At 40.5% G+C, this 27,705-nt stretch overlaps 1 protein-coding gene across 10 annotated transcripts in view; it reads right to left on the reverse strand.

Moving 5' to 3' along the window:
- Positions 1–27,705, reverse strand: part of ARPP21 (cAMP regulated phosphoprotein 21) — an 896,408-nt gene that overhangs the window by 243,075 nt on the left and 625,628 nt on the right. The gene's annotated exons all lie outside the window — the stretch shown is intronic.

The following is a 27,705-nucleotide window of genomic DNA, read 5'->3' on the forward strand; positions in this document are numbered from 1 at the left end:
TATCTTTAACCATTTCCAAAAATCAATAAAATATTTCAAAACAGTTAGTACATCAAATATTACCTAATAATTAAAACTAATAAGGATAAAAAAAATCTCCTGCTGTCCATACCTGGGAAATTTTCATTTCCAGATGACCTTCGATTATCATGGATTAGCAGGGAAAGAGGAGAGGTTTGTTGCATGCAAACTTTCTCCATGCTTTCTCTCACACATGCTCAATCATATACACACACAAACACGCTTTTTTGCTCTCTCATGCTTGATTGTATACACACATGCTCATTCACACTGAATCATACACACAAGCTCTGTCACATGATAAATCATATACACATACAGGCTCAATCTTGTCACAGGCTCAGCCATTCACACATGCTCATATGCTCTCTCATATGCATGCTCAATCATATACATATACACACACTTGTTCATTCTCTCATGCTCAACTATACACAAACATACATATGCTCATTCATTCTCTTTCATATGCTCAGTCAGACACACACACACGCTCATACCTCTATCACATGCTCAGTCAAACACACACATGCTCATACCTCTCCTTAACATACTCAGTCAAACAGACACAGTCTCAGACTCTCATCTACCCCTCCAGGTATGCTGAAGCATGGTGAGGGAGGCCAATACTTCTTGGTATCACGCAGCCAACACTGCTTCTGCTCATTGCTGCTCCTTGAGGCCTTGCCGGCCGCACTAATTTTCACTGCAGGGCAGGGAAAGGGAGGAAAAGACCAATACTTTTTGCATCCCTGGGGCCACGCTGCTTGACACTATCGGTGTGGGGAGGCAGGGAAGAAGGAGGCCGATATTTTTTGCTGCCCTATGGGAGATGCTACAGACCAGTCAGTCACTTTTGTCACAGACTTCACTGAGTGAACTGTTGATGCTTGCTGAGTGACTATGTACAGTAAGAAAGTAAGTCAAATATATTGCACGAGTTTCACAAATTAGTACACTGTTATACTGATTCACTGCATCAAAGACCTTATGGTCAGGATAATCAAAGGAAAACTTAACACAATTCAGGAATGCAAGACTTTTGAAGACAAAATTATCAGACACTTTGGAACTGACAAAAAAGGACTCAGTAAAGGCCTTAGTTTCCTATTACATTATGAACCATATAATCATATTGCCTGTTACCTTCTGATCAACCATCAAACTCACTCACTTTTTCCCTCTAATCCCTTTCCCTATCATTGGAACTCATTTTTTGATTCACTTATTGCAGGCACACTACTTTATATTTTCTGTTAGTCATCTTTTTGTCTTTGGAATTCTGAGATGGAGAGTTTGTTAGCTCTCAAAAGCTAGTCAAGAAATATAGTTAGTCCAATAAAAAGGTATCACCTTATTTATTTTTTTTTTGTTTTTATTTGTTAATCTTTATTTCTTTTACCCAGGGAAATCAGGAGGCTTCTTTTAAGTCACTACAGTGTACAAACTCTCCACATGCTACAAAAAAACATACAATCTATCTTTCCTACAGCCACTGGCACAGTGTCAGCAATATTGGTAGTCTTACCCAGATAGTATATGTTAAAACAGTTTCACAGAGATTACAGGCTTTCTCTAGCTACTAGTTACACCTCAAACCACAGCTAGGCACAGTATCAGTTAATGACTAACAGCACATTTTGCTTTCCCCTGTAAATTAATTTACAGTTCTTTTTCTAATCTTTTCATTCGCTCTAAACTTTGAAGCAAGGAGCTTCAGAACCTCTGCCTTCTAACAGGAATAACAGAACAAAATGATCATTGGTCAAAGTGCACAAAGTTTTATGTTCAATTAGAAAAAAATGATGAAGTCATGACAAGTAGCTGTAATCTGGGATAGGCTAGTTGAAGACATGCTGAAACATGACTGGTCCTGAGTTTTCCTTGTCTCATTCCGAACTGGCTCTGCTTTGCTTTTCTCATAGACTTTAATGGGACTGAACTGAATAAACCAAAAAAAAAGTTTGGATTTGTTCGGGGATTGTGCCTATTCTGTTCATCAGTTGATTTTTGATTTGGTTGCCTTCAATCATATCAAAAATCAACTCATTCATCACATTTTCCCATTTGGTTCAAAAAGAATGTGCATCCCTTTTGAGCAATTCAAAAAATACTATATATTTATGGAGACAAGAGAATGTTACTTTCAAGCTTGAAGTCTAACAACTGACAACTGTTTTGAAACATTTTTGTACATTGCACAGAGTATAGAGTAAAATGTTGTAATTGCTGCAATGAAATGCCCATCCCACAAATTACAATAGAATGCCACGATTATGCTGCAGTATTGCACTGCATGTATTCTGTCCTGTATGGTCTTAGAAGGTACAAGCAATATATTAAAAAGGTGATGCAGTGGGGACAAGGTTGTAACAATTGAGCCATATGCCTCTCAAAGAAAGATACTCTTCCCACCCAAGGCTGGATATCCCCTCTTTAGTCAGAATTATTATTTGGTTTTTCAGATGTAAGTTCCAAGACGATCAACAAGCTGTCATTTCCCTTGACTCTATCCAGATGAGGGTCATCGGACACGGCCAATAAAGTACTCTCAGCACCAGCTCATATCCATGATCCTACCAAGTTGCCCGTGTGGGAAAGACATTCAACCTGAAGGATTCACACTATAAATATGATATATGTAAGATCCAATACAAGATAAGGGCTTGAAATTCAGATGTGAGGATTGAATGGCTTGGTTGAATTATATAGAGGAGGGATTACAGGAATATATGATTTTGCTATGTGTAGAGACCCCCAAATTTATGCTTCCTTTTTAGTTCAAGTCATACAAGATATTTTGGGTGGGGGAGACCCCAGGATTTGCTTTGAAGTGCTGAACAAAATGTGTGAAAAGTGGAATATAAATAAATACATAAATAAAAATAAATAAATAAATAAATAAATTTGCATTGGTTAAAGTTAGTCTAAAATGTTTTCACTGTTTGTGGCATTTGTTGTGGGGAGGGTCCATATGATGTCTTAATGTTGTGAATGTGGGGTGGTGTATAAGTCCCATTAAGAGTGTGGGTTTAAGAGATTAATGGAAGATGTGTCAGTAATTTTTTGTGCTAAATATCAAGCCAAGATTGAGGATTTGGTGGGAGTTTGCCTTTTCCTAGTTGGAGTCTGAGTGAGAGTGACCTCCAGGATGTAGTGACCTGGAGTAGCCAGCCTGTGGGCTGTTGGGCCCAGGGATCACCCCAGTATGGAGTGCTACCCTGTAGAGGTTTATCCCCCTCAAGAAAAAAGGTCTGAGGCCAAGAATGTGGAAAACAGATACTTTCCCTTGAGGAAATGACCAGAAGGAAGGAGTAAGGGGTTGTTTTGAAATGAGGAGTACCCCACGAAGGTCCAGGGCATCAAGGATACCAAGCAGACCTGCACATTGCTGGATGGGAGAAATTAAAAATCCCAAGTGAAAGGTCAAATGATAAGGGACTCGAGAGTAGACCCTAAGACACTAATCCTCATGTCCCACATGGATGTGAATCTGGCGTGTTAAAATAAAAGGAATGTGAGGGAAATATTGTAACTGTCCTAGATGTTTGGCGATAGGTTGGGATGTGAAAGGATGCATACCTAAAAATGGGTGGCCCAATATTCAGCGCTGGCCAGGTAAGTAACTTAGCCAAATATGACTTATCTGGGTAAGTTTCAAGGAGTATTCTGCGGCATGGCTACACTGCTGAATATTTGTGGTCAAGGCACTACTTAGCCTGATAAATTAAATCCGGCTAAGTTAATCAGCTCAATGGCTGATCTAACTTATCTGATTAACTTAACCAGATAAGAACAAATATCGTTACTTATCTGGTCAAGTTAACCGGATAAATAGCACCGCCCAGATCCGCACACTGCCCGCCCACAAATTGGCCAGCTAAAAGATTGCCAGTTGTCCAGTGCTAAATATGCTTTCAATATCGGGCCCAGGAGATTTTTGAATACATGGAGCTGTAAGGAATGTAATCCATATGTTTGATATGAAGAGCTATAAGATTTAATTGCTGTTTTAATGAAGGCTGGGAGATTGATACTCACACATTTTGGGATATGAGAATATACTATGGGGAAGATTTACACTGACTATTGTAGCCCATATATTCTGAGTATTTAGTAATGAAATGCCTACCCTATCCTATTCCTATACATCATGACTGGCTTGAGAATAAGAAATAAAGTTGGTAGCTTGGATTCACCTGAGAGTGATGAGACTCTGATGCTTTATATGTGTCAGCACCGAGGAATAGTTATGAGGGCCAAGGTTCATGGCGGGAAGGAGGTGGCTGTTCTTCCTGACCAATCAAGGGAACATGAGCCACCCTTGTTGTTTTTTATCTGGATCCACTTCACCATCTGCATGACCCATAATTTGGAACCTACTAAACACATTCAGGAGTTCAACTCTTTCTCCAATAGGGGAAAACCTGCCATCATTTTATGTGCCTTAAGGGTAGAGTTACATCTATATTGATATATGGGCAGTCTAATATGAAGTCTTTGGCTCAGACTTTGGTTCACTCAGCTTATCCAGAATCCTTTGCTGTCTCTGCCTAACTGGAACTTCTGGCATACAAGGAACTCAGACTGACCCGAGCTTGAATGGCTTCTGGGAGACATCTGGAATGAATTCAGACCTATTCAGATATGATGGAGGGCCATGAGATCACAACGAACACATGGACCCAGGCCATATTCTCACAGAATACTGTCTCGACTTGAGGGGCCCAGTGTAACTGGAGATCCCCATGAGATTAGGAGTCTGATCAAAAGACTAGAAAGAGTGACAGAACAAAGAAACACCGAAAGTAATCAGCAGACAAGTGGGTCTTCGTTAGGCCTAATTGGATCTCAATATGGGAGGCAGGACCAGAGAATCTTAGACATAGGTTGTCTGATTTGGACACAGGACACGTGGTACCTGATACCCTATGACAGGGGTCAGGAACCTTTTTGGCTGAGAGAGCCATAAACGCCACATATTTTAAAATGTAATTCCATGAGAGCCATACAATATGTTTAAAACTAAATACAAGTAAATGTGTGCATTTTATGTAAGATCACACTTTTAAAGTACAATAAGTCTCTGAAAATATTACACCAGGCCTTAAGACACCAATACATCTCCTATTAGGAAAACGGACCAAGTCAGGCTGCTATAGAGTCCTACACAGAAACTACACGCCAGCAGAAAACCTCACCTGAATCACGTGCTGTCCCTCACCTAACATAGAATAAAGAGACCAAAACGCATAACAAGAAGCATGCAGACAAAAACTGAATTGGAAACTGCAACAAGCCAGAGTCTCTGTATGCAGTGTAACAAAGGAAAAAAGAAACATCACACATCCTTATAAAACAAATCAAGAAATATAAAATCATCAGCAGTAAAACTGTACTAACAAAAAGAACATATTTCGAAACAGCTGATGAGTGGAATATCCAATAATTAAAAACTCATATAAAACATTTCCAGATACCAACAAAATATTTCAAAATAGCAGACACAAAGATCCAGTAATGAAAAATAATAAGGATACAAAAATTTTTTTGCTCTGCATACCTGGGAACGTTTGATATCCAGGTGTCCTGAGATTGTTCTGAATTAGCAGGAGGTGGGGTGGTTTGCTTGGAACTTTCTCCTCTCTCAGTCACATACCAGCGCTCTCTCTCACACTGGCTCTCAATGACACACCTATACACACATGCTCTCAGTCACTCACATATACAAATGTTTTTTCTCTCTCACTTATATAGGCTCTTAATTACACATTTACACACATGCTGTCTATCTTTTCACGCTTACACACACACAGGCTTTCAATCACATAAATACATGCTGTCTTTTTCTCTCACACACAGACTCTCATTCACATGCTTACAAACATGTCCTCTCTTTCTCTCATTTACACACAGGCTCTCAATCACATACTCACATGCTCCCTCACCTAAATCAGCTCTCAATCACACACAGACACACATGGTCTCTCTCTCTCATTTAAACACAGGCTCTCAATCACATACTCACATGCTCCCTCACCTAAATCAGCTCTCAATCACACAGACACACATGGTCTCTCTCTCTCATTTAAACACAGGCTCTCAATCACATACTCACATGCTCCATCACCTAAACCAGCTCTCAATCAGACACAGACACACATGATCTCTCTCTTACTTATACACACAGGCTCTTAATCATACATACACATGATCTCTCTCACACACAAAGGATCTCAATCATACACACATACTCTTTCAAACAAACAGGTTTTCAATTACAAACTTACACATACAGGTTCCCAATGGTAAACTTACATTCATGCTCTCTCTCTCACAGGCAGGATCTCAATCACAGACATACTCTCTTTCACATATACAGGCTCTCAATCATTCACATACATGCAATCTCACTCACACACATACACACACAGGATCTCACAGACACATGCTTGCTCGCTCATTCACTCTCTCTCTCCCCCTCCCCCGGGAACTCGCGGCAGCAGCAGCCACCTCCCAACGCTAACCTCCTTCATTTTCAGCCCTCGCGGAGGCGAAGGCGGAGTCCCATCGGCCGCGGTTGAAGATTTTCATTTTCCTCCGAGCCGCGCTGCAGTCTTCTTCCCGCGCAGGCACCCGATGCTCTCCACTTCCTCTTCCGGGCCGCGGGAAGAAGAGAGCACCGGCGTGCTCTCTTCTTCCCGCGGCCCGGAAGAGGAAGTGGAGAGCATCGGGTGCCTGCGCGGGAAGACCCGCGCAGGCACCCGATGACTCCAGCGCTGGCACCCGGCTGACACCCGATGACTCCCGCGCAGGCACCCGGATGACTCCAGTCGGCGTGCTCTCTTCTCCTCCCCCCCGCGGCCCGGAAGAGGAAGTGGTGAGCATCGGGTGCCTGCGCGGAAGAAGAGACCACGCTAGTGTGGTCTCTTCTTCCCGCGCAGGCACCCGATGCTCTCCACTTCCTCTTCCGGGCCGCGGGGGGGGGGGAGGAGAAGAGAGCACGCCGGTGCCGCTGACTCCAGCTGTCCTGCCGCGTTCCGCCCGGGCTGACAGCATTTTAAGCCCGGGCGGCGGAGGACCGGGGAGCAGCTGGGTCAGCGGAGAACCGCGAAGTATGGCGACACGTGTCTGCGAGCCAGATGCAGCCCTCAAAAGAGCCATATCTGGCTCGCGAGCCATGGGTTCCCGACCCCTGCCCTATGAAGTCCTATTAGGGTTCATTGTATGTTTTACCTAGAAAAAGTCAGCACTCACTGACAAACGCTGAGACACACAGGGAGAGCCTTTAGAAACATAAGGCTCCCACTCAGTCTTCCAGAGGTCTCGTATGATTGGCTTTCAATATTAAATAATAAACTTAAATTGGTTTGTATTAAATTTGGCCTCTGTGTGTTCTTGGGGCAGCACCTTGAAGCTGATTTTTCAACAATATATATCTTTTTTTTTTACTGACTAGGTCTGTAATCTGTTTTGTGGGATAAGGAAAGGTGAAAATCAAATATAAGTTTTACCTCTAGTCATGTCACTCGGAGATAATTCCTATGTCGCATGGCTGGTGTAGATGCTGCAGAAGGAGAGGCAAGTAGCTCAGGGTATGGGAAAAATGGAAACATCAGGCACTGAAACATGCTTTGTTGGATTATGGAGAGGATGTCCAAAGAGAACTGCAACACACTATACAAACAAACCTAAACCATAAAATGCAGGTAAATCTGAAAACCACACCACAATCGAACCCTACATATTAATACCAAATGTAAAAAAAATGTTTTTGCAAAAGTTTATAGTTTTGTTGAAAAGAAAAACGTCTAATCAATTTAAAGAGAGGAAGGTGGTAGTTTCATATATAATGCTATTATACTGGTACCATCCAGGTTACCTAAATAGACTTGCTGTAATCATCAACATTCCACCATCCACCCAAGTTTTTAAATTTTTTTTATTTTTTTTTATTTTTAAGTGTTTCAGAAAAACATTTTTGCCATGGAAAATAAACTGTTCCTAATACCAGCCTAAATTTACACTGTCTTTCAATAATGTTTGAATCTCCAAATGTTTAAATCTCCAAATATATCAACACCATAGTTGCTCAAAGACCACATAGTTGAAACAAATTCTTCTTTTTTTTTCACATTTTTTATTGATGCATTTTCCAAAATTACAAGATACAAATCTTGAACAGAAATATTAAGAATAGGATTAATTAAATTTACAAAAGAAATCACCAAAGCAAACATCGTTCCTTTCTCAATATAAGTCCTCATATATGGGGAGCGGACCTGACCCCAACCTAAAGCAATTTTTTTTTCAAGAAATCTCAATAGATATAACAGCAACCATATTTTATCTATAGGGAAAATAGTGCATTAGAGCTGGGTGTTACTGGTGACACAGGGGTTTTCCCAACTAGAAACTGGGTTAACTGTGGGGATCATAGAATATATATGTATTATTCATGTACTTTATCATGCACTTGCATGGAAACCTTAAGAAGAAAACACCCCCAATCTGCAAAACCTGCGGCCGTAACAGGAGAAAAAGATTTTCTCCTATTTGAGTCTCCCATGAGACATCAGGGAATACTCTGACTTTACACTGTAGAAAAGACTCAGTCCTGTGTCTGAAACAGAGTCTCATTAGCCATTCTTTGTCTGGTTCAAGTGCTAAAGTCACTATAAGTGTAGCTGGAACAGCTAGCTCTGAGTCTGACATCTCCAATACTGCAGAAATATTCATGCTTGGTTCAGGAACAGGTATCAACGGTACTATTCCTTCACCTTGTTCTTCCCTTCTTCTGAACTTTGCAAGTAAAAAATCTTGGATATTCATGGAATCGCATTTTCTGAGACCTGGAGGATTTCCATAAGATACCGCCTAAACAATTCCCTGGGAGGGGTTAGGGGTATTTAAGGAAAGTTAATAAATCTCAAATTTCTATTCTTTACCATATTTTCCAGGTTTTCAATTTTCAAGGCCAAATTATTCCTTTCTTTAGTCATTACTGACTGTACTTGCTGAATTCCATTTACTTGATCTCTTATAGAAGTGTCTTATACAACTAAAGTTGTATTAGACAGCACCACAATTTTTTCTTCCATCTCCTTAGATTTAGCAATAACTGGTGATAGTTGTTGCAATATAGAACTTCTCATTTCCACAATGGCTTCCCAAATTGTCTCGAGGGAGAATACTGTGGGTCTTTTCACTAAAGGCATTTCAAAGAAAAGGGCTCCCCAACGTTGCCACCAGTCCCTTCCAGCATTACATCTCCTCCCAGACCGGACTGCCCTTGCTGAAACTCTGGGCTCACTGCAGCTATCGGCCCTGCAGGGCTCAGCTCTCCGGCACTCTGGTCTGGTGGCATCTCCCTCGACTTTAGAGCCCCTCTCATAGTGGCAGGATTATCTGGTGGTGTTCCCTCGGTGAGGTTGAGTTGTGACAAAGAGCCTGGGAGAGAGAGGAGCTCAGATTCCCCTCCCCCACTCTCCAACGACTGAAGCCCCGATATCGGGCTGCTGCGCAGAATATGGACATCCATTGGGCCAGAGAAAGGCGTCTGAGGAACTGCGAGGTAAGGTTCTGTCCTGGGCTTTCGCTTTCTTTCCATCATAGGAAAAATTACAGCAAGAAAAAACAAACCTATATTTATTTATTTATTTATAACTTTTCTATACCGAAGTTCAAATAACAGAGTTAATTAATACTCCGGTTTACATTGCAACCAGAAAACAGTGACAAAGTTGTCTTACATAGAACAGGGGGAGAGAAAAACTTGGATACAGCTTAAGCATGGGGAGTAACGTGTCAAAACCGGTAAGAACTGATAAGAGTTGGCTTTTTGGGGTAACAAGGTATTCCGAGGGAGGAGGTAGGAATGAGGGATTGGAAGGGGGTTGGAAGGGGGGTTGGAAGGTGGGGGGGGGGGGGGGGAGGGTAGCGGAGGGTTACCATAGATTTAATGAAACTAATATACATATATTAAATATATATGCCCAAGAGAGCTGACGCCAAACTTATTCTATTGAGCGGCCCGAAACAAACAAATTCTTAACTGTTCGTAGTTCCAAATTCTTCGTTGATCTCGCACAAGCTTGATTCTGGGGACATTGCAGCACAATTGAAACACAGAGAACAATTTGGATTCTTCAATTAAAGACTGAGCAACCTCAGGGTCTAAATGAACAGTTAGATTGTTTGTCATAAATTTAGCTAATTTATTGATTGGATTTGATTTAGTCACATGGTAGTCTCTTTAAATGTTAACGCCATGGTGAACAAGTTCAGTCTGCCATGTTTTGAGGCTGGCCATGACGCGTTGCTGAAGAGATCAAGAGGTTTTTTTCCTTATTGTGATGAAGGATTTTATCCAAAACCTAGCCATGTTGGGATAATAGTACTTAAGGAATTGAGAGCTATGAGCAGCAGAATCAAAGAATGTGGAACTATGAACAGATAAGAATTTGTTTGTTTCAACTATATGGTCTTTGAGCAACTACGGTTTTGATATATTTGGAGATTTAAACATTTAGAGATTTAAACATTATTGAAAGACAATGTAAATTTAGGGTGGTATTATGAACAGTTTATTTTCCACGGCAAAAATATTTTTGTTAAACACTTACAAATTAAAAAAAAACAACATTCAAAAAACTTGGGTGGATGGTGGTATGTTGATGATTACAGCATGTCTATTTAGGAAACCTGTATGGTATTTAGGTAACCTGTATGATACCTATATAATAGCATTTTTTATGAAACTACCAGCTTCCTCTCTTATAAATTTGTTTAGATGTTTTTCTTTTCAATAAAACTATAAACCTTGCAAAAAAAAAAAATGTTTACAAAGAGAACTGCAGGCATTCTGAGTCTTTAATATGTGCCATTGCTGACCCAACACACCACAGGCTGCTCATAGGACAGGAATGATCAAATGTCATAAGAACATAAGAATTTCTATGCTGGGTCAGACTAAGGTCCATTAGATTGATCAGATCCCCAATAATTTATCTATTTCTTGTGTCTCACTCCAAGGGATAAGCACTGGCTTTCCCATGTCTACCTAATAATTGTTAAAGGATTTTTCCTTCTGGAACTTGTCCAATGTTCTTTGGAACCCCACTATGTTAATTGCTTTGATCACATTCTCTGGCAACAGATTCCATAGCCTGATTGTGTGCTGAGCGAAAAGATACTTCCATTTCCAATGACTTGCCCCAAATCCTAGTATTGTCTGAAAGGGTAAATAACCATTCCCTATTTACTCATTCTATCCTACACATGATTTTATACATTTCAATCATATCCCTTCTCATTCGCCTCTTTTCCAAGCTAAAAGGGCTCTAATCTGGTTAGCTTTTATCCATAAGGGAGCTTTTCCATCCCCTTTTATCATTTTTTCACCCATCTCTGTACCTTTTTTTTTTTTTAAGATGGGGTGACCAGAACTTACACAGTACTCAAAGTGTGATCGCACCATGGATCGAAACAAAGGCATTATGATATTCTCAGGTTTGTTCTCCATTCCTTTCCAAATAATTCTTAACATTCTATTTGCCTTTTTGATCGCTGCCACACAATGAGCCAAAGATTTCAAGGTATTGTTAACAAGGACTCCCAAGTCTTTTTCCTAACACAGAACCCAGCATCGTGTACCTGTACTTGAGATTATTTTTCTCTAACTGCTTTACTTTGCACCTGTCCACATTAAATTGGCATCTGCCATTTAGAAGCCCAGTCTCAGTCTCATAAGGTCCTGTGTAGTTTTTCACAATCCACTGCTGTTTTAATGACTCAAAACAATTTTGTGCCATCTGCATATTTGATCATCTCACTCATCACTTCTCTCCCTAGAACATTTATGAATATGCTAAATAGCACAGGTTCTTCTGACTCAGATCTGGCAGATTTGTTTTCCTAGTGCAAATAGAATGGATTTGGAGGGATGGTTGAGTCATCATCCGATGTCAATCCATCTTTTTCTTGTCAGGCACATGCTTTCGGTCTGGTTCTCTCTCTTTGTCTCTTCTTTTACCTCTTCTCCTGGGGTCCAGGTACTCTTGGCTTCTACCCTCAGCACTGACAACCTATGATGTACATCAATCCCTTCCTACGGTCATATCTGCACAGGATCTTATTTCTGCTGCCCTCTAGGTCTTGTGCCCTATGTAGCTGCTCATTTCACCCACCTATACCCATGGCTCTGAATTACCTGCTCCTCCAGTTCTAGCTTTTCAGTAACTATCATACCTGAAACCTAGTAAGAAGTAAGCTTCAAACAAAAACTCAAAAAGAAGAAACAAAAACCCTGCAGGACACCATACTGACAACTGTGCCAGCACATACATACACATTTCCCAAATGAGAAAGACATTCAGCCTGAAGGCTTCACCTTCATGGTCTTCTATGAATGTGGTAGATAAGATCTGATACAAGAAACTTTAAGAGCTACATCACAGAAATGAGCCAAAAACTAAGGACAAGAATAAACCTTGCCAAACATAAAATAGGGAATAACAAAGGAAACTCAGTAGGCAAACAGTTCAAGAGACGATCACTCCTTTAATAACCTCACAAACACAACTACACACGAATGTAAAACATTTGCAATTAAGATGATCAAATACTTTGGGAAAAACGCAAAAGAACTTAAGAACATTGGCTCTCTCACCCATTATCAGACATAGGCAACTGCAACTGTAAATTAATACTGCTACTATCTCCCTTAGGTAACCTCACCCCATCCTTTTACTGCACTGTAATTGTAAATCAACCTGCAACTTCTTGGCATTGTAGGACCTCAAGCCTAGCTGATTCTATAGTACTTAAATCCAGGGTAATTGCATTGTTTCTTCATTGAGCTGATGTAGAGAGAATCATGCTAGAAAGCTAGTGATAGTTGCAGTGAGTTAGTCCAATAAAAATATATCACTCACCACCTTTTTTAGACCCTTATTTCTATGTATTCAGATATACTAATATGGTGAACACAATATTCTCATCCTTACAGCTTTCTGGACAATACATTGTGAGACACCGCAGCACAACCATGCTATGCTGAGTCAGATCAAAGGTCTATCCAGCTCAGTATCCTTTCTCCAACAATGACCAATCTGGGTCATGAGTTAGCCAACAGGACCCAAAGAGCAGATCCATTTCTTGTTGATCACTCCCAGGAATAAACTTTCCCAAATTTACCTGGCTAATAATAGTTTATGGACCTTTCCTCCAGGAACTTTTCCAAATCCTATTTAATCCCAGCTATGCTAGATGCTTTGACCATATCCTCTAGCAACAAATTGCATATGATGATCATGTGTTAGTTGAAAACATACTTTCTCAGATTTGTTTCAAATCTACTACCTGTTAGTTTCATGGAGTGTTGCCCAGTCAGTACTATTTGAAAAGGTAAATAACTATTCCATCAGGGATGACTTTACGAGTTTGGTGCCCATAGGCATAATGCTATGACAATACCCCTTTGAAGCTGTGCCAGCACATGGCTTTAAATCAAGTGGAAGCAGAAGTCTCTTTGGCACCTTCAAAATTTCACACCCTGGGCAATTTCCTATGTTGCCTATACCTAAATCTTAGTCTATGTTGCATTTCACTCATGATTTTATGAACTAAAGCTTAGGAGTAATGATCATAATGCAATCAAATGTGATAATCACTAGATGGAAGCATTAAGTAAAACTCCTACGGTAGCATAACACTTCAAAAAAGGAGATTAAGACAGAATGAGGATATCAGTTAGAAAGAAACTAAAAAGAGCAATTGCTAAGGTTAAAAGTTTGCATAATATGTGGACATTGTTTAAAAATACCATCTTGGAAGCTCAGATAAAATGTATTCCACTCATTAAAAAAGACTGAAGGAAGACCAAATGACTGCTAGCATTGTTTAAAGTAAAATGAAAGAGGTAAAGCCAAAAGGGCACCTTTCAAAAAAAAAAATGGAAAGCAGACCCTAAGGAAGAAAACAGGCAAGAGCATAAGAACTGGCAAGTTAGACATAAAAGAGTAGTGAGACAGTGCAAGAAAATTTGAGAAGCATGCCATAAGGCAAAACTAATATAAAAAGCTGTTTAAGTACATCTGAAGCAAAAACCTATGAGGAAGTTGGGCATCTAAGACATCCACATTCAGACACAGTCTGGATAGCAAAGTTCGCCAGAAACTTATCTGGCTAACTTTGGAGGCATATTCAATAGTGCAGCTGCACTATTGAATGTAGCCAGCTTTCTTATAGTTAGCCAGCTAACTATAGTTGGCTAATTTTAGGACAGCTTTTTGGCCCCACCAGATTTTGCTGGCTATGTCATCCAGCTAATTCAACTCTTCCTTGTTATGCCCCCAGAATGCCCCTAACTTATCCAGCTAAATTCTAATCACCTAACTCATTAGCCAGCTAGACTTTTGCCGAATAAGTGCCCAAATACTCATTTAGCCTGCTAACATCTTATTTATCCAGCTAAATGCATTTGAAATGAAACTTCATATGACCAAGTATTAAAAGAGGTGCTCAGGGAGGTGAAGGAAATAACAAAAAAACTGAGTGAATTCTTTGCCTTGGTCTTCACAGAGGAGAAAGGTGGGGACACACACCAAAAACATTCTTTGATGGTGATAATTTTTAGCAATTACAGCAAATCTCTATGAAAAAGGGAGATATAATAGGTCAAATTGATAAAAAGTAACAAATTACCAGGACTGAATGGTATTCACTCCAGAGTTCTGAAAGAACTCAAAATATGAAATTGCAGACCTTTTATGAAAAATCTGTAACTTATCATTTAAAACAGCCACAGTGAAAAAGTAATGCCTATTTTTAAAAAGGGTTCCAGACCACCGAGTCTGACTTCAATGCTGGACAAAATCGTAGAAGCTATTCTTAAAAATAAAATCACTGCCATTTGGATTGATATAGCTTAATGGGGAAGATTCAATATGCTTTTAGCAAAATTAAGTCTTGCCTTTCAAATTTATTAGATTTTTTAAAATGTGAATAAACATGTACATAAAGGTGAGTCATTTAATATAGCATATTTGGATTTTAAAAAGTCATTTGACAAAGTCCTCATGATAGACTCCTTAGAAAATTAAAAAAATCATGGGATAGGAAGCAGTATGGGCTGGCAACTAGTTAAAAGTTAAAGAACAGAGAGCAGCACATAATGGTTAGTTTTTCAAATGGATAAAGGTCATTTATAGAATGCCTCTGGGATCTTTACTAGGACCTGTGCTGTTTAACATATTTATAAGGATATAAACTGGATGGAGTCAGTCCAGGGGATGTCTACAAAAATGGGTAATTGTCATCTTATAATGCATAAGGAAAAAGACTTAAAGATCTAAATATTTATACTCTAGAAGAAAGGTGGGAAAGGGAAGGTATGCTAGATACCTCCAAAATATAAATGCACAGGAATTGGACCTCTTTTCAATTGAAAGAAGGTTCTGAAATGAGGGGTCAAAGGATGAAGGTGAATAGGGATAAACTCCATTGTAATCTAAAGAAATACTTTTTTACAGATAGGGTGGTGGATTCCATGGAACAACCTCGCAGTGGAAGTGGTAGAAACAAGGAGAGTATCTGAAGTCAAGAAAAAATGGATTTCTGAGAGAATAAAAGGGATTTTATTCTCTCAGAAATTAAGTAGATGGTAAGGAATGGTAGACTAGATAGGATGTATGGTCTTCTTCTGCCATTAATATTGCTCTTCTCTAACTTTTCTAGTTCTCTTTTATATTTTTTGAGATGGGGAGTCCAAACTGCACATGGTGTAGATTTTAAAAGCCCTGCATGGAGTAAGCTTCCTCTAGTGCTTCGCAGCACGGGCTTGAAACGCCCCGTCCGACAAACCTGGCGGAGATTGACTAAATTGTTGCAGATTCCGCCCATATGTGCCAGCCTTTTGCCAGTGCGGGGAAATGTGGACTTTATGCCGGGATACCAGTCTGCCAGTTTTGTTACATGGGAATCCAAGGGGATTACTCGCCTAGGCCATTTAATTAGCACAGAGGGGGTTCCTCTCTCCCTTAAGGAGCTGGGGGAACTTTACGGGTTGGGGGCCGCGCAGGTATTTCCCTATCTTCAAGTTCGGCATTATCTCCGAGCAATTCCGGAGGCTTACAAGGCGCCTACCGTGGTCCATGCTCTGGATGAAGTGTTCCAATTTGGGAAACCCCATGCCCCGTCATTATCCATGTATTACAAGAGGGTCCGGAAGATACAGGAGGAGGACTCTTTGGATGTTTTGGTGTCCCGTTGGAATAAGGATGGGGATTTTACTGTGACTCCGTATATTTTACGTGCCGGTTTTCGCCGTGCAGCCAGGATCTCGAATAACTACTATTATCGGGAGATGCAGTTTAAATTTCTCAGCCGGGCCTATATTTCACCGCGGGTGGCTAGTCATTTTAGTGCGGATTTTTCAATGGGCTGTCAAAGATGTGGTGCAGCCTCTAGTACCCTTTCTCACGCTTTTTGGTCCTGCCCTGCTATTCGGCGTTTTTGGCAGAAGGTGGCGGACTATATGGCCGATTTGTTAGACGTGGTCATTCCGGTGACGCCGCATTGGCTTCTCTTTGGATGTGTCTCCCCGGTTCGAGTTCGAGATCCTGGCTCGCGACTGTTATTACACAAGGCTTGTCTTGTAGGTAAGAAGATAATTCTTTCCGGCTGGCGGTCCACGGATCACCCATCCTTTTGGGCTTGGAGGAATGGTGTCCACTTCATGATGACCATGGAAGGATTGGCGGCCCAGAATTTGCCGGCCCATCAACGGCGATTTCTGGTCACCTGGCAGCTTTACATTCCGTCTCTCCCGCATCGTGCACGTAGTTTGGTGCTTAACGATTAAGAGTATATTACCCTGTGTTCCCCCGATGTTCCTTTGTTCACTTGTTTTATTCTCATATTGGTATTTTCTTCCACGTGTAACTCCATATGCTCATCTAGGTTGTCATCCCGGGGAGGGGTGGGGGAGGGGGGGGGTTTGCTAGGCATTTTCTTTGGTTACTGTTGGCTGGAGGGGTGAAGGAATGACTCCCCTCCGGTTGTTGTACTGTGTCTCTTTTTGTTGCGAAAAACAATAAAAACCGTTTAAACATAAAAGCCCTGCATGGGTAATTTCTGCCGGATTTACGCGCACAGGGCACTCGCGCACAAAGCCCCAGGACGCGCGTAAGTCCCGGGGCTTGCTAAAATGGGCGGTCCCAGGGCTTATCTGGGGGGCGTGTCTGCGGTCTGGGGGCATAGCCGAGTGCCCCGACACATCGGCTTGTGCGCGGGCCTGGCCAGCCGGCGCAAGTTATGCCTGCCAGTGGCAGGCGTAACTCCATCCAACAAGGTAGGGGGGGATTTAGGTAAGGCCGGGGGGGGGGGGGGTGGGTTAGATAGGGGAAGGGAGGGAAAGGTGGGGGGGGAACAAAAAAAAAGTTCCCTCTGAGGCCGCTCCAATTTTGGAGCGGCCTCGGAGGGAACAGAGGCAGGCTGAATTGGTTCCCCAATTCAGAAAACGCATTGGTCATGCACTGCGGCAAGAACAGCTATGTTCTTAATATAAAAGGACAAAAAAAATCAATCGTTTACATAACACTTGTAATGAACTAAACGTCTATTATTCAGCTACTGGAATGATATGGATAATTAAATCAATAAAGAAAAAGCTCATGTGTCACTCAAAAATAAAGCTCAGAACTCATATCATTGCTTGTGATAAGTGCGTGTATGGAGAGTTAAAGCCAAACTTCGAGAGCTATACCAATGTTCTATTAAAACACAGTGGAATGGTGTATCTTCAATGGGGAGCATGCCCCATATCTAAAACAATTTTGTATATATATGCCAGATGGTTAATGTTTTAACTTCCACTAGAGGGAGTGAAGCATTGCAAAAATGTGTTGATGTTTGTGTTACTTAAACATGAATAAATGATCATATACAATTCATTTACTATCTTGTAATGCTAATAGTGTTAAGGAAATCATCAAATACTTCATCATTCCTGAAGAAAGGCTCTGAAGGAAGGAGTTCATTGAGTTCACCATCTGTGAAACTAAGGACGTCTTTCCAGGGAGAAAAAAACATAGTCCTTAAAAGGGAAGGTCCCAAAAAAGCACGAAGGCAGGTGATCTAAAAAAGCTATCAGGAAAACAACAAGGAATAGATTCTTGAATATGATTTCTTAAATATGATTTCACATCATCAACTTTCATTTTCAATAGAAACATTTTAATTTGTTTTGTAATTTAATATTTATCGTTTTTATGATTATTTATTGATTATTTATTTACATTAAACAAAGCGTTTTGTATGATTTGTTTTTAGCCCCTGAGGCAGCCGTTCTGATACGGCGAAACTCGGCCAGAGTCGGGCTGTAAGATTTTAGATACATCTCCACTTCAATAAAGTATTGAAAAAGACCATGGCATCTATTCCTTGTTGTTTTCCTTATATCTGTCTGTGGCAGGAAACAGGATACTAAAAGATAAATTCAAATCATATGCCATAAGGCATTTAAACTAAATGACGGGGTAGCAGAAAGACAGTGGAGCGTCACCCCCCAACAACAAAAACAAAAATCAAAACCAAATACAAAACAAAGGAAAAAGGTGAAGGGATAACAAAAATCAGCTGAATAAGGCAAAAAAACAAGTCCAAGAAAAGCAGTAAACAGAACGAGAGAAACTGGAGAGCTATGAGCACAAATGTTCGTAGTCTGGGCAATAAAATCCCAGACCTGCCAGCCTTAAAGGTGGAGGCGGACTTAGATGTTGTTGCTGTTATGGAGACACGATTCACAGAATCTCATGATTGGGTTATGGCCATACTGGGCTATAACTTGTTAAGGAAGGACAGAGAAGACAGAAAAGGAGGAGGAGTAGCTCTTTATGTCAAAAACAATATCCAAGGAACTGAACTGAAAGGAATAGGAGGTAGAGAAGAAGCATTATGGGCCATCCTAAAAAAACAAAAACAAATTAAAAAAAAAAAAAAAGAGTGACCTGTTCAATAGATCCCTGGAAACAGGAGTGGTGCTGAGTGATTGGAGAAGAGCGGTAGTGGTCCCACTTCACAAGAGTGGGTGCTGAGAGGAGGCTGGAAATTACAGGCTGGTTAGCCTCACCTCGGTGGCAGGAAAATTAATGGAGACTGCTGAAAGAAAGGATAGTGAACTACTTACAATATGGTGGCTTGCTCGATCCGCGTCAGCATGAATTCACCAGGGGAAGGTCCTGTCAGACGAATCTGATTAATTTCTTTGATTGGGTGACTAGAGAATTGAATCAGGGAAGAGCGCTCAATATGATTTACTTGGATTTTAGTAAAGCCTTTGATACAGTCCTGCATAGAAGACTCGTGAACAACATGAGAAGCTTGGGAGTAAGCGCCAAGTTGGTGGCGTGGATTACAAACTAGTTGACAGATAGAAGACAGTGTGATGGTAAATGGAACATACTCTGAAGACAGAACAGCGTTAAGTGGAGTGCCGTAGGGATCGGTGTTGGGATCGTTCTGTCCAAAGTCTTTGTGAATGACATCAAAGAAGGGATAGAAGGTAAGTTTGTCTATTTGCGGATGGTCTAAGATCTGTAACAGAGTTGACATGCTGAAAGGAGGGGAGAGAATGAGGCGCGATTTAAGGAAGCTTGAACAGTGGTCGAAAATATGGCAATTGGGATTTAATGCCAAGAAGTGCAGAGACATGCCTCTGGGACGTGGTAATCTGAAGGAACTGTATGCGATAGGGGGTGAAGCGCTGCTGTGCACAGAACAGGAGACAGAGACCTTTGGGTGATAGTGTCTAGCAATCTAAAAATGGCAAAGCAATGTGACAAGGTGATAGCTAAAGTTAGAAGAATCTGACAAATTCCTTCTGACGTATTTCACAAGCAGCATATATTTTAAAAACTTTGAATAATATTTTATCTACAAATTTGATCATCTCGCTCATTTCTCCCTTTTTCAGATCATTTATGAATATAATAAGAAGCACTGGTCCCAGTACAGATCTCTAGGACATTCCACTATTTATCTTTCTCCTTTTGAAAAGTTGAGCTGTTAGTCTTACTCTGTTTCCTGTCTCTTAACCAGTTACCAATGCACTAGATGACCTTGCCTTCCCTGCCCATGACTTCCTGACAGAATTTTAAACATTTTAAACATTGTAATGAATTAAAAACCAAACTATTAGGAGGTGTTAAACCAGGAAACAAAGAAATAATTACAGAAACAAATAGTCACACTGACCCATTCAAGTTCACAAAAATCAGGGCACAATAAGAAATTCAAACAGCATTATTTCTAAATAATGTGCATTATTTGTATATAGAACACACTATTCATAAATAGTGTTTCTATTTGCCAAAAAAAAAAGAAAATAGTCCCAAATGAAAAACTTTGGGCAACCAACTCCCCTCAATAAAACAATATGAAATGAAATGAGAGTTTGCCTAATGGGGAATAAGGTTGCATAGGCTATGTCAATTTTGTTTTTAAGAAAATGGCTTGTATCATTTTATTTGGCATGGACTCCAAGCTCGCTGGTCTATAGTTTACCGGATCACCACTGAAGCCCTGCTTAAAAACTGAAGTTATGTTGGTCATGCACCAGTCTTCAAGTACTGTGGTTGTTTTTAATGATAGGTCACAGATTACTAATAACAGGTCTGAAATTTCATATTTCAGTTCTTTCAGAACACTGAGATGAATACCATCCAGTCCTGGTGATTTGTTACTCTTTAGTTTATTTAATTTGCACTATTATATCTTCTGTTCTCACACTGATTTACTTTAGTTCCTCAGAATCAACACCAAAAAAGAACATTTCCAGTGTGGGTACCTCCCCAACATCCTCCTCTGAAAAGTCTGATGCAAAGAATTAATTTCATTTTTCTGTTATTGCCTTGAAATTTTTGAGTGCCCTTTTTAAGCTTTGGTCATTTAGTGGTTTATTTGATTCCCTTATAGACTTCTTGCTTCAAATACTCTTTGAAAATTTTATTATTAGTTTTTGTCTCTCTGGCAAGCTTCTTTTCAAATTATTTCTTGGCCTATCTTGTTAATATTTTACATCTACATTTGCCAGCAGAGGCATAGCTACAGGTGGGCCTCAGCAGGGATAGGGGGCTGTGTCCCCTCACTTTTAACTCAGTCCCCTACCCCTAGCAAGAAAGTCACATCCCATCTGAGTCAGCTCCTTAAAGGTGCAGGAGATCATGGATTCACTGCCAGACCATGATCACCTGTGCCTTTTAGGGGGATAACTTAAATGGGGAACATCAAAGTCTTTATGTTTGCTTTCATCAGATAATTATCTCCCCTCCTCTCAGCTCCTTAAAATTTCAGTTTTACCCACAGAAAAGGCCTTTTACAAAATTGCCCACCCAATATTTGAGTAAAATTATGCATCGATATTAGGTTTATGAGAAGAGGTTTTCCAAGAAGCAAAGTTATGGCAAGGGTTGGATTTACATCAATACTTTGTAAAAAAATAATATTATATATAAAATGTGTATAAATTTTCAGGGAAAATTTTGTGCATATTTAACACCTTTTTTTATATTGATATTAGTAGCAACATCATATCAGTTTACGGCAGAACTGAAGTTAGAAATTACATTAAACAGGTACCGGGGATGGATTACATAGGAACAGAGATATAGCATGGAACTGGAAAACAGGAGTAACAGGCTGCTTAAGATCACAATAAATACAAGAAATCAAGAAAAACATTGTAACATAACTTATACCAGGTATCAAGTTAGGGATTGGCGCGGCATGTGTTAAGAAGTGCAGAAGAACCAAGTCTTTAATTTAGATTTTAATTTAATGGTACAAGGCTCAAGCCGGAGGTCCGTGGGTAGGGAGTTCCAGTGGGTAGGCCCGGCGATGGAGAGGGCTTTGTCCCTCGTGGAGGTATGGTGTGCCTTCTTGAGGGAAGGCACATGAAGGGTTCCTTTATTGGACGCTCTGGTGGGGCGGCTAGAGAATGTGAAACAGAATGGCTCCTCAAGCCAATTGGAATTATGTATGTAGATGGATTTGTGAATAATGGTAAGAGTTTTATAGAGGATGCGAGAGGGGATTGAGAGCCAGTGCTGGGGGTGATATGATCAAATTTACGGGCATTAGAGATGGTCCTTGCTACCGCATTCTGAAGCATTTGAAGTGGTTTTATGGAGGAATGGGGGAGACCTAGGAAGAGGGAATTACAGTAGTCCATTTTAGATGCAAGGGTGGCCTGGATGACAGTGCGCAAATCGTTAATGTAACTTGCTTGGGGTAGATTTGGTGGGATAATTAGAAGTCAGCTTTGAAAACTATCAGTTCATTTTGAAGATTGCTATAACTGATGCATACATTTGTGGAATTAAGTTATGCAACATGCTTTAAAATTACTCTCCCTATTCTTTCATTTCAGGGTTTTATTATACCCTCAATTCAGTAAATCTCCTGAGCCATGTAAATGACTAAATATCTACAGATATTTGATTTGGAGGCAGTTTTTCTAAAGATGCAAAAATATGTATAGGTTGGCACAGAAAATATTCAGCTCTGGCCTGAGCAGATTCACCCCATGTATGATTTTCTGCATCCTTCTGAACATTTGAGACTACAAGAGTTGTGCACAATAGACACATGGCAATGCTTCAAAATGATAATCATATTTTCTTTTCTTGCTGCCAATAATTGAAAGCAGTTAGACAACAGAACAAATGATACAAAAAATAAATTTCCAGACACTCAGCCAATCTTGGAAAAATTCCCTTAGCAATACACAATCTGGATTGAAACAAATGTTTGCATGGATGGTTGCAGAAGTCCTGAGAAAGCAAGGTGAGGAGCAGAGACAATCTGTACAGAACTGTTTAAACCCTTAGTAAATTAGAATAGAAAAATTCCATATTACAGCAGCACTACATAGAAACAGAGACAGAGAATATCAATGAAAAACTCTGTAAGGTCCATCTAATCCACCCAACATCTCAATTTCCCTTCCTATTACAGTACCATATATCACACTTGACTGTGGTAAGATAGCGCTTCACATAGGTATTAGCGCAAATTGCGATAAACTGCCTATTACCATAAAACACACCCCTTTTCCTATCACATGCGATATTTAGTGCAATTTGATAAATCCAGGCCTAGGTTAGCTACTACTATTGATCAGGAAAAATAAATAAACTTTGCAATATATATTCTAGCAGCAGAATTAAATACATCACCTACTGCTGATCTGTTGCAGTTAATTCCTGTACCCAAAACTGACACCCCCCCCCCCCCCCCCCCCCCCCCCCCCGAGTCTTAGCAAATGGCACTGTAACAAAGGATTATTTTTTTTAAATACAAGAAATAAAAAGAAAATTCTTCACATATATGCTTCTAGTAACCGGATTCTACACAGTCAGCTAGGGTTGCTTCACAAAAGTAAGCAAAGTATCCTTTCTTTGTATAGGTTTTCCTAATGCTTATCCCAGAACTTCTCTTTAGACCTAAGCTGAGACCTTAGGTCTCTTTAGACCTAAGCTGAAAGGGACTTACCAGAGTACATTGCCCTGGCTGTCCCTCTAAAAGTGAGGAGTTTCCGGGGGGGGGGGGGGGGAGAAAAACAGTGTGTGTACATTTTTGTTTTCCCATGCAAGATGGCAGAAACAGCTAAAGGCAAGAGAACGGAAAATGTAGCTACTGCATGCTAGGTAAATAAGTAAATATTCTTTACAGGCTAAGGTTTACCTTATATAGTAACAAGTAAGAGGTTTACTTCTTAAACTTAGCCGCTAGATCACATAGGCAACATAGGTATTAGTTTACGTTTTTATATATATATAAATAGTTTATAAATGCAATTGATCAGAATTGACCTGACTATTTGCTAAGATGATTTCGGCTGCATTCTATTTTTTAATTTAAGAATATTGGCAGTAGTTACACATTCCTTCGTTATTCTGGTATATGGGGTATGACAATCAAATATTAAACTTATAAGCATTTCTATTTCTTGTCTGTTGGCCTTGTGCTACACTGAAGTATAAAAACATGCAAAATGAGATACATTTATAGTTTGCTGAGCGCAGCTAAGAAAAGATTCACGTTGAGGAGTATGACATATTTCCCGAGAACCCAAGTTACACACGATTGGAAGACTGTGCCTCTAACAGCACAGGCTTATATAGAGTGGGGTCGATTTAAAAAGGAGCGCGCTAATTTTATACCATGCGAGCGCCAGCGAAATTTGCGCATGTAGCCCTTTGAAAATGTACTTGAGTAGGTTAAAGTACTAATAGCTGCAGCGGTACATATTGATGATTCACATGGCAGTATTTTTTGTTTTGTACTATAACTGGGGATGGATTGGATGGATAATATAGATACACACACAGAAACACATTAAACACACAAACTAGGGATGTGAATCGTTTTTCAACGATTAAAATTATCGTCCGATAATGTTTATATCGTCTTAAATCGTTATAGAACACGATACAATAGAAATTCTAACGATTTATCGTTAAAAATCGTTAAATCGTGTTAGTGCGCACTAACTCCCCGTTAGTGCGCACTAACTGAAAATGATACAAATAAACACTTTCCAGGTCACTGAAGGTCAGTTAGGAATGAATATGTGTTCCTATTGGCTGGCTGCCCTCTTATCTATTGATGTTACCAAGGTTACCACTGAGGTGATGGTTGGGGGGATGGGAAATGGAACTGGAAACTAACGAACACCAACAGAAAATGAAACAAAGTGTTCACACTTCCCAGGTCAGTAAAGGTCACTTAGGAATGAATATGTATGTATGTATTCCTATTGGCTGGCTGTGCTCTTATCTATTGATGTTACCAATATGGTTGGGGGGATGTGAAATGGAAACAGTTGGAAGCTTGACAAAAAAAGTAATGTAATGATCAGCACTCACCTGACTAGAACTTGTTTGTTATTATTTTTGTTAGCAGGCACCTGAAATGCTAGTGCATGTTGAATTTGCCAATCACTGTGCATTTTAGAAAGGTGGTCCTGGCTGGAACTGTACACAGTTCAAATATATGTAATTGATTGTTGGTAAGTGTATTTTTTAAGTAGCCACACTGGCACCAGTATGTTTACTTTTCCTCCTACTTAACTCACTAGCTCAGCTTTGTAAAGAAGGGCTTCTCTGCTTGTGTGTTGTTTTTGTTTGGTGTGAGGAGAGCAGAAACATCAGATCTTTATTCAATCTACTACAGTCATCTCTTACAGTGCCCTACCCCTATTAATACCAGGAGTGTTGTGATCTTCCTGCACACAGTGCCCTAACCCTGATACCAGTCTGAGACAGCTCCCTCCCTGCATTACTAGTGAGAGGCTGGCTTCACAGACAGGGGGGAGCTGCCTGACCCTCACTCCTGACTTCCCCCATGTCCCAGCTAGTGAATGGTGTGTGGGTGAGGGGGGGGGGGAGGATGGTGAAGTCTGAGACAGCTCCCTCCCTGCATTACTAGTGAGAGGCTGGCTTCACAGACAGGGGGGAGCTGCCTGACCCTCACTCCTGACTTCCCCCATGTCCCAGCTAGTGAATGGTGTGTGGGTGAGGGGGGGGGAGGATGGTGAAGTCTGAGACAGCTCCCTCCCTGCATTACTAGTGAGAGGCTGGCTTCACAGACAGGGGGGAGCTTCCTGACCCTCACTCCTGACTTCCCCCATGTCCCCAGCTAGTGAATGGTGTGTGGGTGAGGGGGGGGGGAGGATGGTGAAGTCTGAGACAGCTCCCTCCCTGCATTACTAGTGAGAGGCTGGCTTCACAGACAGGGGGGAGCTGCCTGACCCTCACTCCTGACTTCCCCCATGTCCCAGCTAGTGAATGGTGTGTGGGTGAGGGGGGGGGGGGAGGATGGTGAAGTCTGAGACAGCTCCCTCCCTGCATTACTAGTGAGAGGCTGGCTTCACAGACAGGGGGGAGCTGCCTGACCCTCACTCCTCCGGGGTATTGTGATCTTCCTGCACACAGTGCCCTATCCCTGATACCAGGGGTGTTGTGATCTTCCTGCATGCAGTGCCCTATCCCTATTAATACCAGGAGTGTTGTGATCTTCCTGCATGCAGTGCCCTATCCCTATTAATACCAGGAGTGTTGTGATCTTCCTGCATGCAGTGCCCTATCCCTGATACCGGGATGTGTGCAAGAAGATCACAACACCCCCGGTATCAGGAATAGGGCACTGCGTGCAGGAAGATCACAACACCCCCAGTATCAGGAATAGGGCACTGTGTGCAGGAAGATCACAACACCCCTGGTATTAGGGATAGGGCACTGTGTGCAGGAAGATCACAACACTCCTGGTATTAATAGGGATAGGGCACTGTGTGCAGGAAGATCACAATACCCCTGGTATCAGGGTTAGGGCACAAGTTCTAGTCACATTGACTGATCACATTACTTGTTTTGTCAAGCTACCAACTGTTTCCATTTCCCATCCCCCATATACTGTCAGTAGGAAACTTGGTAACATGAATAAATAAGAGGGCAGCCAATAGGAATACATATTCATTCCTAAACTGACCTTAACTGACCTGAAAAGTGTCAAATTGTATCATTTTCAGTTAGTGCGCACTAACTCCCAGTTAGTGCGCACTAACTCCCGTTAGTGCGCACTAACTCGAGTTAGTGCGCACTAATCGGAAAAAACGATTTTTAACGATTTTTTAACTAAAAAATCGTGCCTAAGACGATTTTCTTGCCCTGCCACACGATTTCTATCGTTAAGACGATATGGAAAACGATTCACATCCCTAACACAAACCCTGAAGATGTAAACCTTAGTTTTTGTAGATGTTAACCTTTTGAAGATGCAAACCTTAGATTTTGTAGACTGTAATTTATAAGCATTTATATTTATTGTTTAGCTATTTACATTGATCTGTAACTACTTTGTCTTGTTCTTGTTCTCTCCTTTACCTTAAGCTCTAAGTTCCTACGAAGTTAACCTTGTTATTTTATACCCACTTGTTTGATGTAATTTTCCAATTTTCCAATTTTGGTTCTATGTAAACCGAAGCGGTATGTACGAGTACATGAACTCCGGTATATAAAAGCCTTTAAATAAATAAATAAATACATAAATAAATAAATAAAGGATAGATAATGAAACTACACGTGGCAAACCCTGAGATTTGCCAAAATAATCAAAGTAAATTTGTTTTGATTACTACCCCCATGAAAAATGCCTCTACAAATTTATATATGCTTTTTCTGTGGATACTTTTAAGGCAAAACTGCTTGGCTCACTTGGATTATTCAAAATTATCCACATAAGTGCCTCACCAACCTTATCCCAGGAACCCATTCAAAAATATGCAAGCAAAAGGATCCCTACTACTGAAATAAATGGTACTTTAACCACATAGAGTGGACAATAATAAAAAAAAACCCCTCATATCCATGGGTAAAATAGTGTTTTAAGTGAGGAAAAGGCTATCATTATTGCATTCTCTCTCTCGCTCAGTTATTCTATATATGTATATACTCACACATGTACACACATATGAAAACCAGACATGTGCAGTCTCAAAAAATTTGTTTCAATTTGTTAATTCATTTTTAAATCAAAGTCATTCATCAGGTTCATTTCAAGTGAAAAAATGTTTCTCTTGTTTGTTTTATTTGTTAACCATTATAGTCAAATGGGAAAGCAATG

Source organism: Rhinatrema bivittatum, chromosome 2 (genome assembly GCF_901001135.1).
Source record: "Rhinatrema bivittatum chromosome 2, aRhiBiv1.1, whole genome shotgun sequence".
In the NCBI taxonomy this organism is placed as follows: Eukaryota; Metazoa; Chordata; class Amphibia; order Gymnophiona; family Rhinatrematidae; genus Rhinatrema; species Rhinatrema bivittatum.